This window comes from Xiphophorus couchianus, chromosome 8, assembly GCF_001444195.1.
Source record: "Xiphophorus couchianus chromosome 8, X_couchianus-1.0, whole genome shotgun sequence".
Lineage (NCBI taxonomy): Eukaryota > Metazoa > Chordata > Actinopteri > Cyprinodontiformes > Poeciliidae > Xiphophorus > Xiphophorus couchianus.
Window position 1 is genome coordinate 9,348,618 of NC_040235.1, and position 11,412 is coordinate 9,360,029.

The following is an 11,412-nucleotide window of genomic DNA, read 5'->3' on the forward strand; positions in this document are numbered from 1 at the left end:
AGTTGTTAAGAAGAACTAAATCTTTGATCCATTTTTTCCAAACTTGTGCCATTTCTGGTGGAATTGTCTCATCCCAGCCAAACTTCAGTTTACATAAATGTTGAAGAATCTGTTTAGCAGGGAGAACAACTGGAGCTAAGAAACCCAAAGGGTCATAAATAGAGCTGACAATGGACAAAATACCACGTCTTGTTAGTGGTTTGTGCTTGTTTACAATGCTAAAGGTGACAACATCCTGGTCAACATCCCATTGTACCCCCAGGGCTCTTTCAGTGGGAAGCTGGTCCCGGCTAAGATCTAGCATCCTTACACCTGTTGCTCTGTTTTCCTCAGGGATCTGCGAGAGGACAGAGCGCTCACTACACACCCATTTATTGAGCCTAAATCCCCCCTTGGCACACACCTCAGTGAGCTGTTGATAAAGAGAAATGGCCTGCTTAACTGTCTGTACAGACCTGAGACAGTCATCTACATAGAAGCTGTGTCTGATTGTATTAATAACCTCTTCTGGGTACAGATGTTGGTTGTCATCAGCAGTCTTTAAAAGTGCATATGTGGCACAACTAGGGGAAGAGACTGCACCAAAAATATGGACCAACATTCTATGTTCAACAAGCTCTTTTGTGATGTCACCGTGGGGCCACCAGAGAAAACGTAAGTAATTTACATGTTCCTGAGCAACTCTGACATCCCTTTAATGTCTGTCGTAAGGGCTATTGGACCTTGCCGAAAACGAATGAGCACACCTAATAAGGTGCTAGTCAAATCTGATCCCTGTAACAGCTCTTTGTTCAGTGATGTTCCAGCAAACATTGCAGCACAATCATAAACAACCTGCAGTGTTTTCTTACGGGGGTGGTAGACCCCATGATGAGGTACGTACCACACCTTTCCTTCCTCATGTTCCATTTGATCTTGTGGTACGATTTCTGAATGCCCTTCCACACTAACATTATGCATAAATTCTTTGTACTCTTCAAAGAATAACTTATCCTTCTGAAATCGTTTTAACAGACATTGCGCCCTCTGCTGGGCCACCTGTTTGTTGTTGGGCATTTTTACTTCAGGATTACGAAAGGGTAACTTCAGGTAATAATGACCATCTTTAAGCACCACTGACTCTGACATGATATCCATGAACTGTTTGTCTTCTACAGACATTTCAGTTCGCTCATTGCACTTGTGCTCTACAAAATCCTGATTATACTGACTGACCAGCATTTCTTCCAAACTGCTTATAGAGATACGGTTCACCTGAATAGAAGTGGCAACATGTCCATTTCCTTCACTACCCTGATTGAGTGTACCATTAACAACCCAACCAAGGCGTGTTAGCACAGCATAAGGCCCACTACCTTCACTGTTAACTATTTTCCAAGGTTCCAATGCTTTGGGAGAATTTACACCAATGAGCAGCCCAATGCCAGCATCTATTGGTGTTAACTCAACAACTTTCAGATAAGACCATTTTTTTAAGTCTTCTTCTTTAGGGATGTTTTCTTTAGTGACAGGAATGGACTGTTGAGTATAAACATCAGGCAACTTCAAGTACTCATTTTCTTTTAAAGCAGCTACTTCCAAACCAGATAATCTATAGCTACTTGCAGGTTTTTCCTGACCCATGGTTTTTAACATGATTTCCACTTTCTTTCCAGATGCATTTAACTGCATCATCAAAGCCTCTGTACAAAATGCTGCAGAGCTGCCTGGATCTAGAAAGGCATAAGTCTCCACAATCTTTGTCCCCTTTTCCAACTTTACTTTTACTGGGACGACTGACAGAACACACTCATTAGACCCGGCCCCAGTGTCTTTTTGCTTCCAAGTAAGCAGTTTGTGGACACATGTGCATACAACTTCTCACTAAAGCTCTAGGCTGACCTGTGGTAAACTGCTCTAAGTAATAAAGCCTGTCCTGCATGTTATCTGTCTTAGTTTCTATTCCTTGCTCAAATGCCTCAAGAAAGGACCTAAAATGCAAAGGATCTCCACTAAAAACAGGGATTTCTACAGATGGCAGGAGTGACAGTCTTTGTTGTTTTACAAGCATCTCAGTGATTTCATTCTGCTTCATCATAATCGCTGTTAATGCACTACTATGAACATCAACCTGAGAAGATATTTGTCTTGGGCTTTCCCCTTCTGGTTTCACTTTTAATGTTTCATTAATAGGTGTATCTTGGGGCATTGGCAAAGGTGCAAGAGGTCAAGGTTTCAACTCTAAGGTTTCAACTCTAAGGTTTCAACTTTAAGGTTTCAACTTTAAAAAATCTCATTATAATGAGAATTTTTTTGTTGTTTTTTTACAGAGTGGCGGAAACGGGCTTCCATATAAGACAATCATCACCAGCAACAACAGAAGTATAAAATAAGTTATTAGGGAAGAAGTGGAAGATAAGTAGGCTAAGGGTTTGGGTCTCCTCATCTACCTGCTTTTGAGTCAGTGCCCAGCCTACTGAAAACAAAGTAATATTTCTGTAATATTACTGAGACATAATTATTATTATGCTATATTTTGGAAGTGCCAGGCCTGGGATGTGCCCCTCTGTTTTTGGAGTGGCACAGATAATTTGTGTGGTATCTTGTTGTGATCCCTGAGCCTTCAGTAAATAATTTTGCAAATATTGATAAGGAAGTGCTAGCAGTACAATCTATGTGGCACAATTACACATTTTCTGGTGTCTTGTTTTGATCTGTGATATTTTGTAAATAGCTATAAACGATTTCTATAATGATTTTATAAAACCATGTTGCATGCAATATTTTTATACCAGTTTTAGAAATGTACAGTGTATATTGAAATTCCAAATGATACAAACCATTCTTTATAAATACGTGTGGGTTTTAAAGTGACCAATATGCAATAAATGTGTATTGCATATTTACAATTTACATTCATTGTGTACTATAAATGCCCAATAAATGTGTAGTTATTGTGAAAAAGTACACATTTTTTTTTTTTTCAAAAGAAATAAATATTTTTATTCTGTTTCCAAAAGAAAACAAATTTACTTCCACACAGTTCAGGTTGTACCAAAAAAAAGTCTACATGATTCTTTTATTAAGAAATATTGATTCAAAATCAATGTTGGACCAAAATGACAATATAGTTAAAATATTGCATATTTAGATTATTGTTGAACAGGTAAAAATAATCTTAAAAATACCAATTCAATTATTTTTACAGCTTACGCGTAAATCAACATTTTGAGATTTATGAGTGTTTTAAAGTGATCAATTTTGACCCACGGTTCCAGCAAATGTACAAAATAAAAGGGAATTCTTCACCAAATCATGAAACATTTCACTCATCTTCAAATCCATCTTTACTACTGGCATTGTTTCACTTTTTAACCCCTCTGGTATTGTGCAGACTATGCTAAGCATGATGACGAGGTTAAACGGCTGAGAGGGTTTCTATGCTCGCTAACCCCTTTTCTTCTTTTCACATGTCTCGTTTAATTTCTCGGTTATCCTACTGACCCAGAAATGTTCTTGTCACTTATCTCGCTGAATGCAGTAGCCAGTGGGCAACTAACGGCTCTCTAAGTGTGCACCCAGCCGGGACAGGAAGTGAGTCAGAGTTACAACCGCATGGCTTAAAAACTGATATGTGACCGAGTTATTTAAGATTGGAAAAAAATATTTGAGTTTGTGGAGATGCAAAGCTGGTAGACAAATCCATCAAATCACTTGCTGTTGTAACTACAGCACAATCTAAAAAAAAACATTGAATCCGGAGGTGCGCTAAGTGTAAAAGAACAAAACACAGTTTTCATAGATTTTTATTTACTTATTTTTGTTAAAAATGCTTGAATGATAAATCATTTTCTCCCTCTTTCACAATTATATACAATTATAGTGTTGATTTGTTGCATAAAGATCATATAAAACACACTGGTATTTGTGATTTTAATATGACAAAAATGTGGAAAAAGTTCAAGGGGTACAGGAGTGAAAGAGGAATAGACTAATCATTTTTAAAATAAGTTATTTAAACCACCCTTTGTTAATTCAATCTTTTTGGGACAATGGCGCCGCCTGGCCAGACAGACAGTCTTTTATACTTCAATGAGTTGCAACATTAATTTGTTTATTTATGCATATGTAATGATTAATTAAAGTATGGCTTTGTTTTTATTTTTCTGACCACCCCTTTCAAAACTTTTCAGAGGTGACCCAAGCTGCATTTTCAGCAATTTGCTGGATGTCACGGGTAGAAGTCACATTGTTTTATCCCTTAAATTGCAGAGTCTTTTAAAATAAATAAAGAAGAATAAAGTAAAGATACTGAACTGAAAATAGAAAAAAAATGCAGGGAAAGCCTTGAGAAGGAATGACTGAGATTGTTTTGACAGACTTCAGCAATATTTGGTGCTTAAAAGCCAAATATAAAGAAATACACTGGAATGGTTCAGCATAAAAGTTTTTTGGGCTTCCTTTTTGTGTGAAGTTTCCATGTTCTCCCCTTTGGGCTTTCGACAGCCTCTCCAGCTTCCTCCTACGGTCTACCAATATGCATATCAGAGTACCGTACCTAGAGATTTTACAACAACCTTAGATTTCAATGTAGATGATTGTGACCTTGTGTGGATCTGAAATGGCTGCTAACCGGGTGTAGCCTGCCTCTGACCTCATAAACAATGGGATTCAATGATCCTCCACAAAATCCTGAGGGAGACAAAGCAAGTTTGAAACATGAATGGGATGGAGGAGATTTGTAATCTACAAGGTAACTATATCCTGATAATAGGATTAAAACTTTGATGAGGTAGACAGTGGCAGCTGCACAGCCCATGGTTCTATTCCCAGCTACATTAAGGCTACAGTCTTAGGTTACTAAACGTCTTTATTCAATACAATGCAAGTCTATGCATAGAAAAGGGGAAATGAACACAGACGTCACCTTAAAGCATTTTACATGACAGTTGCAATTCATAAAATACATATTCAGGTAAAACAAAATATAGCCAACCATACAGTCACATTGAGAAGTAAATCTAATTCGGATCTAATACGATCCAAATTAGATTACATTACAATCAAGCCCAATGGATTACATCAGATTTGAACCATGTGGTCCACACAAGTTAGTAAACCCCGACTTCTGGAGCAATTGAAGTTCTCCTGGGAGTCCCGTCACCTCACGGCAAGAAAGTCCTGGATTCAAATTCAAGCTATAGGGTATTTCTGCATGGAGTTTGCATGTTCTCTCTGTTCATGTGCACTCTCTCTAGATGCTCTGCCTTCCTCTAAAAACATTAAGCAACACATTCATACAGTTAGCAAAACCAATTACAAAAAATGGTTTTAGTTGCTTTTTTAAAAATTCACAGTCGAGACAATTCAAACAAGAGTAGCGATGTTCAAATTCTTGGTGCTACTGCTGAATATGCTACCTTTTAGTTTTTAACTTTGCACAATCAGCAAACCCTGTTTACCTCAGGGACCTGCAATGAATACATGGGCTTACAGGTTCTCAGATGTAGTTCTTGTCCATTCAAAGTAGACCTTGGTGATGTTACTTAAATTTAAAATCGCTTATTTTTCATTCCAAATTTGAGATTTTGATCAAAATTTTATCAATTTTTTTCCTGCTTTTATGAATGCATAAAAAATTACAAAGGACAAAAAATATTTTCAAAAACTGGCTTTTATTTTAGTCATTCCTTCTGTGAGTTGACCTGAATTCAAAGTGCAAATAATTAGAAGCTATAAAACACGCTTGTCAAACAAGATGGTAGGTCCTGGGTGGTCCAGATTCTCGGAAATCTGAGGAGTACATTAGTGGAAAAATCTCAGTTGTCCTAAAATTAAATCTTTTAAAACAAAACAAAGCAAAATATTAATTGATCAAATCGATTTATTGCCTATGCCTAGTGCAAAGCTTCATAAGTAAACATCTTGTAATGTATCTGAAGTGAATGTGAAGCCACACTGTTAGACCTTTACCATTCTACAGTACCCTTACTGTTATGATATTTCACAGTTAATTTTTACTGTGAATGTGCTTTACAGTTATAATTGCTTTACTGTAAATGTAGTTTATAGTATAATACTGTAATTGTATTTTATAGTAAAGCTTGTCTACTGTAAACTTGTTTCACAACATAATGTCAGGTTTACTGTAAATTAAAGTTTACATTTTTTAAATACAAGAATATTTTACCATAAACCGAAAAATTTCATAAAAGAAAATTTAGTCCAAGTACTGTGAATAACAACAGGTATTTATTTTCAGCAGATTTGTAGAAATAAAATCAATTTACATATTCGCAATGTCATAAAGAACAATGTCACAATACTGTGCTGTAAAACAACAAAACCATAGAACACATTTCCTACATCAGAAGAACTTTTATTCCATTCGTCAAACAAAATCAGTGGGATCCATCTTGTGGAAGCTGAACTGTAAAGAATAAGACAGACAATGTGGGAGGTCATGAGATGGTCAGGAAGTTATCTACATTTTCAAATCGACAGGAAGGCTGACAAATTAAGCTGAAGTGACAATGTTCAAATGCATAAAATCTTTGTCATAAAGCAGCATTAAGTTGATAATTTGTTTTAAAAAAATCAATTGCACTGAAGTGATAATAGAAGCTGCATAAAGAATGAGCAGGACTGGCTTCACTTCAGGTTTTTGGATTGTTTATGGCAAAAGCAATCAGTCAGTCTTCACTAATTCAAAAGATTGCGTACTACAAATGTCCCCAAGGGGACAATGAAGTACAACAATCTTTTTAGTCATTTTGTTGGTGCTGACGGATTACTGCAAAGGTGTGCCTAATAAACTGAAAACTGCATAGTATAAAAATACACCACACTTAAACGACTACACACTTATACATTTCTGTGATTTATTAAGAGATGCAGCGACATCCACTTTTTACCACGGACACAGAAAAGATGCAGGCTACTCTAAAGGGCTATTGTGTAGGAATCACATGCCATTTATAAATAATCATTAAAATCATATTAAAAAGGTTAAAGTAAAGTCAGAGCATGCAAGATAGGAGGAAAAGACAACAAAATAATAAACATTTGGTAAAATACTTACCTAGCTGGAAGTCCTCCATTCAAATTCAGCGAGTCGTTGGAGGAAGGTGGTGATCCGGGAGTTGACACTGACTACTTTCCTCTTGACAAGACTTCCTGTCTTGCGGCTTGTACCGACTTTGGCTGTGCATTTGGTACCAACATCTGGATTGATCCTCACAAAGAATCTTTTAACAGAAATAAAATATATTAATTGTATTTTTTAATGAAGACGTACAATACAGCAATCAGCTATGGTTCTTCATCATCAGTCAAACTGTCATTAAATTTAATTCATAAATGGCTTGGTGTAGAGTACTTACCGTTGTATCATCTCCAGCGTGGTGGATGCCAACTCCTGATACTCCAGATTGAAGACAGAATTTGACCCAAAAAAGACAGCAAGGACGCTGGCAAAGTCATGTAGTTGCTCAGGCTCGAAAAATACCTTCTGCTCCATACTGACCATCCACCGGGTTGCAGACATCAAGGTATTTCCTAAAACAGACAAACCCTAGTCAGGCTAGTGAGTAAAAGTACAGACTACCATAACAATTACATACATTGCTACAAAAAAATTATAGTGATAGAAAATATTCCTCTTACCAAGTATGATTACCCTTGGTGTAGTGGGTAAGGTCATTTCCATTTCAACAGAGATCTTGGTGAAAGACACCTTTAAAACATAAAAGGAAAACTCTCTTAAATATGAATTACTGGTAGTAATTTATATTTAAAGGGCCAGTTCACCCAGATTACAACAGGTTTTTGAGAACCTCACCCCGGAGACTAGACTAGACTTTACCCCTACATCTAATATGAAATCTCAAGTGAGTGCATAATGCTGAAAAATGTTCTGCTACATAGGAACATGCTTCAACCCCACAAGCAAAATTACCCTTGAACTGAGTGTGTTCAGTCTGACTTCTGCAATGGCGGTGACTCCTGTGCATGTGGGACCTGAATGCAGAAAATGTTCTGAAGGAAGCAGGACATTGCTCTATTCCACATGCAAACCGATAATTAGCTGTGTGTTGATGTTTCTTCACATGACTACAAAATTCTGTAAATTCTGAAGTACAAATGCTGCAGAATTTACACCTGTACATAGGCCTGTCACGATAGCAAATGTTGCTGAGCGATTAATTGTCTCAAAAATTATTGCGATAAACGATAATGTTGTTTGAAGAACTTTTTACACTGATTTAATGGAAATGACGTAATAATGCATGCGATTTCCTGCCAAAGATAGATACACTTTATTTTCAAAAGAATATTTAACACTGGAACTGATAAACAAAATAAACAAAACAACCAAAAACAAAAATAAAATGGATTCTCAGTCTCTATTAATAAAAAATGTACTTGAATAAAAACTAAACAACATAAAGCCAAAGTGGAAATAAATACTGCATTCAACCAAAAGAGTGCAGATTATGAAGTCTGTATATTTGTTGCCCTTCAGTAATAATTAGATTTAAATAGAGAAGATGGGCACATCGACTACCTGATGCAATAGTTAACACTACATGATTTTTTGCTCCTATTTTTCCCGTTACAACAATCTTAGAACGTTGGTCTTTCTAAGATTGTGTGGTGTGTTATGGTAGATCGTTGTTGCTGCTCCGATCCAAATCCGGGTTTTCCCCGACTGGGATCTTAACACAGCCTGTTGAATGTGACAGGTAGCCAATCAGAAAGCGAGGATTCTCCTCCGTGTTTTCTGAGACATCGGAGATGATATGTGGAAACAACATTAATGTTTATTCAGCATGCAAAGAATATAGAAATGACAAGAGGAGGAGTTGGAGCGAAATTGCTACCGCAGTTGATAAACCCGGTAACTTTTCAGCTGTTCTTCGTTAACGTGACGTAAATAGGTTATAATGATTTTCATTCAGTCAGGACTTTACGCTGACACTAGCCACATGCATTGCAGGTAGATTGTAGTAAAGCATTGATTAATGCCTGGTTTTAAAATTAGTTCACTGAACTTGTAGCCATTATTTTGTGCCCATTGTTGGACACCACACGATCGAACCGTTATACCTAGGATTTCTGTCGGCTAATGTGTGGTCTGTCAGGTTTTGAAAATGGGCCGACAATCGGCTGACAGCTCTAAGATCGTGTCATGTGCGCTGGGCTTTACACTAAGGAAATGAGGAAGGGAGGGTCAGTGGAGAGCACCGGAGTTGAGCCTTTTTTCATTCAGTGTCATCAACAGAAAGAGAAAAAGGTCGGAAGAGACGATAATGCCGATAATTAAAACGAAGTCGATAGTTTTAATTTATCATACGATTAATTGATTTATCGTTTATCGCAACAGGCCTACCTGTACATAGTTGCACCTGTTAGTACTGATGTAACAGTGTTTAGGTTTAAGTTGTAGAATCCCACTTGCTTTATATGGATCAGTGCAATGGGGAAATAGCGCCCCCCTCTTAGTGTGGCTGGTTAAATGTTGCTGGCTCCTGTACTCGGTGCCAGTCTGTGAAAGCTGCACGAGAGGTGAGTTGCGTTTTTCAGCACACAGTAGAAACGTGTTAGCAACATAATTTTTATTAACTTAGACAAATAGTGTGAAATTTACTAATTACTAGATGTGTGCCTAGCACCAATTTTTGTACTTTTAGTTTAGTTAATATTATCAAACACTTCATGTGCTAAGTTAAAGGCTAACTTAACGCTCTGTTGTAGTGTGCTGAATGAAGCGGAGCCGTTGCACTGATTTGAACTCCCCATATGTTCTCATTCAGGTACATCATTTATTATTTTATTCTTCAATGTACATTGAAAATATCAATGCTTTACTGTACTCGGCGCCAGTCTGTGAAAGCTGCACGAGAGTGTGCTGAATGAAGCGGAGCCCATATGTTCTCATTCAGGAAATTAACTGCTTGATAAACCAGAAACTTCTCATCTTCATTAAAAATCTACACAACGCAGAATCGAGGGGTTATTGGGGCCGGCCTGGTACAGTGGAGTGAAGCAGAACCCGGTTACACTGACTTAACTTTAAATTTGCAGGAACATGGTTTAAACATGTGAACAGTCCTTATATGTAACCAGGGTTGGAAATTAACTTTTTTGTCCACCTGCCACTGGGCTGAACCAACTCAAAAAATAACAGAAACCACTTTAATGTTTTTCACCTTTGTCCTCATTTACAGACTCTTATACACTATGTTGGAGATGTAATGGTACTTTAGCAGGCTAACTAGCTGTAGCAAGCTCAAAGTTATAGATTAGGTTAGCTGCTCCTCTACATTTCCAGACTATTTTGTGGCTTCAAATATGTTTGAAGAGCTGTCTTTTTACCTGTTGTCTTGTCTTTTGAAGAGATGAAGCTATGTTAGCAGTCAGCAGGACAGAACTGCACAGCCACTTGGAGGGAAAAAGCTTGGGAGTTAAAAAAAAAAAGTCATCTGAAGAAAAGAAAAAACGTTAGAATTCATCCTTGCTGACCTAGCTAATCTGCAATTTTAACATTTGCAAAGTCATGGTTTAAACAAATGAACAGTCATTAGATGTAAAAAAAAAAAAAAGAGAAGGGGCGGGAGATCAATTACCAGTTAAGGTTATATTGTTCGACAAAGGATGTAGCAACAATGCTAACAGACACTCAGGCACTGAGCTCATCTCAACCCAAAGCCGCCCGAGGAAGATTAAGCGGCAAAAGTCAAGCTAAAACCTTCAACGGTAAAATTAGCACCTTAGCTAACGTTAATTCCGAACCAGCTCAAAAAATAACACCATCATATTTTCCTTTCTTTCACCTCATTTACAGACACGTAACTTATAACGTTGCAATATGCCAGTTATATAATACACCAGAGTTAGTAACGTAAAGGTAATGTTATGTTACCAGGCTAACCAGCACAAACCAGCTCATGCTATAATGCTAAGTTATAGCATGATGCTATAAGTTACGTTAACTCCACCTAAAATGTACATTTCCAGACTAGGTTTTGGCTTCAAACAGTTTTCTAAGAAGTGTTTTCTTACCTGTCTTGAAGAGCTGAAGCAGTGTGAGCCCACAGCACGGAGACAGAGCTGCACTTGGAGGGAAAAAGCTTCGGAGTTTAAAACAAACATCATCAGAAAAAAGTTGGAAGCGAAGCCACGCTTGATGACGTAGCTAGATAAACTGCATATTAATGTTAGCTAGGATGTGAAAAAAACAAAAGTAGATTCTCTCTTTTTGCCTTAAAATATGTTAACCACTATAGGAGTAAAAATACAGAAACAGGGAACCACGATGAAGCAGCTATGATGACCGTTGGAAATCAAATATAATTCTTATATTATAAGTACAGTACCACTACTGCAATGTGTAAACAGTAAATTACTGCAACTTCAAAACATACAGTAAGT

General features: G+C 37.2%; 2 long non-coding RNA genes across 3 annotated transcripts; both read right to left on the reverse strand.

The window, feature by feature from the left end:
- Positions 1–6,342: 6,342 nt before the first annotated feature.
- On the reverse strand, positions 6,343–11,380 carry LOC114149396 (uncharacterized). 2 transcript variants are annotated; one of them, XR_003596495.1, is made up of 6 exons: positions 11,044–11,165; positions 10,357–10,463; positions 7,645–7,714; positions 7,362–7,536; positions 7,061–7,226; positions 6,343–6,409 (listed from the first exon to the last, which is right to left on the reverse strand). It is a non-coding gene; the product is annotated as an uncharacterized LOC114149396 (long non-coding RNA). The 2 variants fall into 2 exon arrangements; XR_003596496.1 differs by lacking the exons at positions 7,061–7,226; positions 7,362–7,536; positions 7,645–7,714 and having other exon boundaries at positions 11,044–11,380.
- LOC114149397 (uncharacterized) lies at positions 8,042–9,881 on the reverse strand. Its single transcript, XR_003596497.1, has 2 exons — positions 9,371–9,881; positions 8,042–8,139 (listed from the first exon to the last, which is right to left on the reverse strand). It is a non-coding gene; the product is annotated as an uncharacterized LOC114149397 (long non-coding RNA).
- Positions 11,381–11,412: the final 32 nt, after the last annotated feature.